At 42.6% G+C, this 6,019-nt stretch overlaps 1 long non-coding RNA gene across 1 annotated transcript in view; it reads right to left on the bottom strand.

The window, feature by feature from the left end:
- The window catches only part of LOC116686024 (uncharacterized), a 22,029-nt gene extending 21,669 nt beyond the window's left edge, over positions 1-360 (bottom strand). The window contains exon 1 of the long non-coding RNA XR_004331128.1: positions 240-360. This is a non-coding gene — a long non-coding RNA (uncharacterized LOC116686024). The remainder of the gene's footprint in view (positions 1-239) is intronic.
- Positions 361-6,019: the final 5,659 nt, after the last annotated feature.

Below are 6,019 nucleotides of genomic sequence, written 5' to 3'. Positions count from 1 at the left end.
GAGTAACTCGCTGAGCAAATTCAAACTGTGTTCTCACGAAAACTCCATGGGTAATAAAACCCAGCACATATATCACATTAAAAACAGATAAGCAATAAAAACCAACACATAAAACAAGCAAAGGGGGCAATGGAGCATGTCTGTCAAATAGGAAGGAGCCTGGTTATGGAGGGCTTTGTGGATGTGGAGGAGGACTTTAAATGTTAATTTAGTTTGGTTTTAAAGAGTTGTGGTTAAACCGAGTGTAAAAATAGTGGACGTAGCAGCAGTGATGTCACCCATTGGTTTGTGGACTGCCGTTTTAAGGCCTTGAGTTTGGCAATTTGGCTGTCGTCGTCTTGTTTTTTTTGAAAGTGGACATGGTTTTGTGGCAAAAGGGTGGACCAATGCTGATTATGTTTGCAATGGTGCTTACCGGCAAGTAAAAACAAACATCCGGGTACTGGTACAGTTTCAAATCAATTCAATTTTATTTACATAGTGCCAAATCACAACAACAGTTGTCTCAGCGCTTTTCATAAAAGAGCAGGTCTAGACCGTACTCAGTGATGTTATTTACAGAAACCCAACCGTTCCGACCAAGAGCAAGCACTAGGCCACAGAGGCAAGGAAAAACTTCCTTTTTAGAGGCAGAAACCTCGAGCAGAACCCGGTCTCAGGGTGGACGGTCATCTGCCTCAACCGGTTGGGGGTGAGAGAAAGAGAAAGACAGAGACAGAGAAAGACAGACAGAGAGAGAGAGACATGGAGAATTGTGGCAGAGGGTGTCGAGCAGGAACATGGAGGCAGCAGGTGACTCCAACCACAGATCCAGAGCCAGAACCACCGGCAGGAAGTGATGGGAGGAGAGAGGAGAGGGGCGAAAGAGCAGAAGACTCCGGGGCGATACAGCACACGACTCCAGGAAGGGGAAGAAGTCGAGTTAGTAACATACATTAATGGGATGAGGTTGCATACATGTTTATGTGCATGTTAGATTTGGACTTCTTATCAGACTTTAATAACTTTAATAATAATCCTTTTGGGATGAATCCTAGAAGGAAATTTAAATTTCCAGCAGAAAAATACCTGTACCATAAAGTATCAATTAAGAGCAGGTAGTGTTGTTTGGCAGTACAGAAAAAAATTCTAATGCTAGCGCCAGCTAGCTAGCTTTGTTGACAAGGTGTTACTGAACGCTCAACAAGACGTTTTAGGCAATGAAAATGGTCCTACTTTGATGAAGTGAAAACACAGAGTAAGAGGGTCAAAGTTTAAAAAGAAAGTATGGACAACGCACAAAAAACAACTTCACAGCTATTTGAATGTCCACAATGCCATGGTTAGCATTGCTAAGCCTCTATCCTGATTGACAGGTTGGTGTGTAGCCACGCCCCTAAGGCATCACCTGCTATATTGTCTTTTTTAATTTAAATGGCACCATAGATTATTAAATGAACACCATGCTGTATTTGAGGAGACTTGAAACTAGCGTCTGTTATATATTGGACATTTTTGAATATTCTATCAGCTGTGCTACCCTGTCTGTCTGTATATATGCCTTGCCTGTGCAACAGTTTTTAATTGACATGATGCTACATATCATGGCATGGTCTGGTTGTGCAATATGTGTTCACTAAGTATACTTTGCGATTATCCATGATGTTTTAGCCAATTTATATTTAAAATCAAAATTGGGAAAAAAACTCAAATGGGACAGTTAATTGACTTGATTACACAGTACATCCTTAAAATGATTCCCAGTATCCCCCTACAATTTGTGCTGTGAAGAGGAGTTGGTTTATATGAAAATCTATTCATAGCTGATTACATTACGTAAATATTTGAAGAAAGTATTGCCATTAATAGTTTATTAGGACCATTTCTTTTGTCTGTAGACATATTTTGGTCCACGGCTTGGGAGTGAGATGTTCATTTTTGCAAATATGTATTTTTATAGTCTGACCCATTGGGAATTGTGTGAATTCAGAAATAAAGTGTTGGAGGTAGCGCTGCTTTGAGTGAATCTAAATGAAACCCTTCCCATGTCGATTTACTAAAATCCCCCTCAAAGAAACAGTGTTTGTCATTTATAGCCCCAGGCACAGAGTAATGCTGGATAAAGTTGCATTGTAATGACATATAGAAACAGTGATTACAGCCTAATTCAATTGCTCCCTAATCTCATTTCCATAATGGCCTTTATTTGGAACCTCAATTTATTGTTTTCCCAGAAATCATTATACAATTTAGCCCTTAAATCCACTTTGAATATGCATGCCCACTGTAACAGGCAGGCATTCAAAAGCGTGCACATAATATCATATACACCAACATACAGAACAGTTTGAACATACAATACATGCACAGAGACACACAACTAAATCTCACACAAAAAACTACATGCAGCCGGATGCAGTCCAAAGAAACACACACACACACACACACACACTACCCACACACACACACACACACACACACACACACAATGCGTCTCACTATCTTTGTGGGGACCCGTTATTGACATAATGCATTCCCTAGCCCCTTACCCTAACCGTAACCATCACAAGTAAATGCCTAACCTTAACCCTTACCCTAACCCTTCCCGTAACCTAACTCTAACCCTAATCCTAAAACCATGTCTTAACCCTTAAACAGCCCTTTAAAGTTGTGGGGTCCAGCATTTTGGCCCCTCAAAGCTGTCCGGACCCCACAGGTATACTGTATTCTTGGTTTTAGGACCCCATGAATGCAGTTAAACAAGAACTCACAGAAAGACAGACACACACACACACACACACACACACACACACACACACACAAACACATGTATGAGTACATACACACACAAACACACACACAGACACACACACTGATGCCATTATGGTAATGGATAGGCGGGCCCGGCTGGTATATCTGGTGCCAGCAGTGTGAGAAAAGAGGAGGGTTATAATGTGCAAATATTAATGATCCTGGGTTTGGGACTCTGGACACGCATGCATCTTTTCGTTTTGGTGTGTGCGTGTGTGTTTGTGTGTGTTTGTGTGTGTGTGTGTGTGGTCAAGTGCCAGAGGGTGGGATCCAACAGCCTGGATTTAATCACTGGGACCCCTCTCCATAAGATGACTATCATGATCTGCCAGCTTCACTGAGCTCCTCTGATATGTCTATCCCTGGTGACACAGCTCGATCTGGGCTGCAATGTTTGGCCAAGTCACCAAGATCACCATAAGTCCATGGTAGGCATCGGACCAACCCTGGTCTTAGAGCTTGAACGCTGCCTGTAACCTCGTACAAAGCTTTACTTCAAATAACCCTCAGTCCCTGCGCGGGGGGGCTGAGCTGCTCTTCGAAGGGTGTGTGTCGGGGATTTCAGGGACTCTGGGATGAAAGATCATCTTGGTACTTTTTCCAGCGTCTGTGTGCATGACAGAGCTTGGTGTATATCTGCTGTGCAATTTCTACATGGATAACCTGCGCTCTCTCCCTCTCTCTGAGGCACTATGAAGAGCAATGATGCGAGACTGATTCCCGTGCTTTCTTAAGAGGATATATAATACAGTTCACCTCTGCATACTTCTGCTGCAGGGAACCTTTTGAAAAGACTCTTCAATGGCAGCCACCAAGGAGGATCATGTTTTATGGAATAGAGCCAAAACCAAGCGGAACAAAAACAAAGTCATACAGAAACTGGGCAAATAAAAAGAATAGAAAAGACTAAAGGTTTGATATTCCCTGCTTATCTTTTGCACACAGCTATAGGACTGTGATGATATTACCAGCGACCCCATGAAAGAATCAAAGCCAGGTGATACATCATTGGTTTGCTGACTGACTACAGTCCCATTTACCATTGTAGGAGAAGTTATAATCATAGGATTTATTACATGATTGATCATTACATGACTGCTGAAGTGGAGCTTTGAAATGCCCCTTGCCAGCCTTATGGATGAAAAGCTGGTCTTAATTTGTCTACATATGATCCAGCCCAGTCTCATTGCAGTTTGTGAAATAGTCACATAATTTTAATGTATTGTTTTGTGTACACCCCAAAAAAATTTGTGTACACCCAAAAAAATTTTGTGTACACCAAAAAAAAAATTTTGTACGTGGTGTTAGCACGTAATGGGCATCTATACGGACGATGGGTTTAGGAAAAGAAGAAATGGTAAGGAAACACATGCGGGAGACGATCGCGTCCATGGGGGACACACAACGTCAACGGGACATTTGTGTGAAAGGGAAAGGGACGGCTGTGTTTAGGAAAAGAACATCGGTGAAATGAAACGTCACACGGGGAACACGATCCCCGGTCCCCAGGGGCAAAAGTCCTGTGTTATTTGACCCATCCACCCCCCCAGCCAACCTTCCTGCACGGATTTTTGGCCTTTTATACTACTCGCTACCGTAGTCGGGCTGTGATCACAAAAGATGCTTCCCATTGAAATACATTACTTTAAAAAAAGTGCTGAGGACCACGGAACAAAACGAGATAAGCTTGTCCATGTACACGAATCAATAGATTAAATAACCATTTCACCAACTGCTGTGAGACCATGTAGCATGAGCATAGGTAAATAGGTCTTGGTATCAAAAGATTTTGATATTAATACCGAGACTTTAATAGCGGTTCCTAAACAATACTTTCAGCTCCTACTTTTTGAGCCACATCTCAGTGTGTAAGGTAGTTTTTCTTGCACGTCTCTACAATTTGTGACATTAGACAGCCAATCACAGACGTTAGATATTGGTAAAAGCATAATTGCTTCTAGCTTTGGTTGCGCCTTGAAAGGTCAGTGGCAACGAGGACAAAGTTGTAAATATTTGAACTTTGAGCCAGCGCTTAGCGGCAAATGTAAGCAGTGCTTCACGCCGAGGGTACACTGCAAAAACAAAAAAACACCAAAGATAAAAACATTAAATCTGAGGGAAAAGGTACAAGGGAACTTTTCTGTCCATGCAGGAAGATAATTTCACCTGACAAGCTTGCATGATATAAGATTAGAGTGTTAAGTTGAACACTTATTATAAGATTTTCAATCCTAAAACAAGAAAAATTATCTTAAGTTTTTTTTTATCTTGGTAAGAACCAAATAATATAATAAAAATGTCTATTTCATTAATCCCGCAATGGAATATTGCAATTTACACTCTGTTGTTACTACACACAGGCCTGAATTACACACACATTCTCACTACCTATACATGCAGTAAATGGAGAGATGTCAGAGTGGGGGGGAGTGCCCATAGAAAGGCACCCCAAGCAGTTGGGGTTTCTGTGCCTTGGTCAAGAGCACCTTGGCAGTGCCCAGGAGGTGAACTGGCACCTCTCCAGCTATCAGTCCACACCACCATACTTTGGTCCCTATGGGGACTTGAACCAGCGATCCTCCGGTTCCCTACCCAACTCCCTACGGACTGAGTTACTACCACCCCAGTGGAGCGCTTCCTCCAAAGGTGGTTCTGCTCTGTCTATAGGAAATCAATGGCACAGCCAGTAGGTAGTGGTTTTGCCACTGATCATGTGTAGGCGGTTTTGGGGCGGGGCACAAGTCAACGCGATGTGAGACGCGCTGAGCTGCACGATGTGCCGTTACAATTTAAAGATGTGCTCACGGGCTTCTCATTGAGCCTCTTTTACCCACAGATGCCCATTACAACCATCTGCCAATAGATCTGCAGTTTATATGCAACAAAAACACAAAAAAAGGTCTGCATGACATTGTGATAATTGGTATATTGTTGTGGACAACTTCAAAGAGGTACCAAATGCATAAGGGCCAGGTCATGTGTTGGGCTTCAAATTCAGCCTCTAGGTCAGACCTGGGCATCTTACGGCCCGCGGGCCACATCCGGCCCTTTGTGCGTCCCTGTCCGGCCCGCGTGTTGCCAATCATAAATTACTAAATATTTTTAAAACATATCTATGTCGAGTGTGCAATAAAACGGTGCTGCTTTTGTTTTGAAAAACGTTATTTGTATTTCTTCCGTGTGGACGTATGCACGTGCGTGACTGTGAGTGAAGGTGAACAGCGGCAAT

This window comes from Etheostoma spectabile, unplaced genomic scaffold, assembly GCF_008692095.1.
Source record: "Etheostoma spectabile isolate EspeVRDwgs_2016 unplaced genomic scaffold, UIUC_Espe_1.0 scaffold285, whole genome shotgun sequence".
Taxonomy (NCBI): domain Eukaryota; kingdom Metazoa; phylum Chordata; class Actinopteri; order Perciformes; family Percidae; genus Etheostoma; species Etheostoma spectabile.
This window is presented reverse-complemented; position numbering and strand designations above follow the sequence as displayed.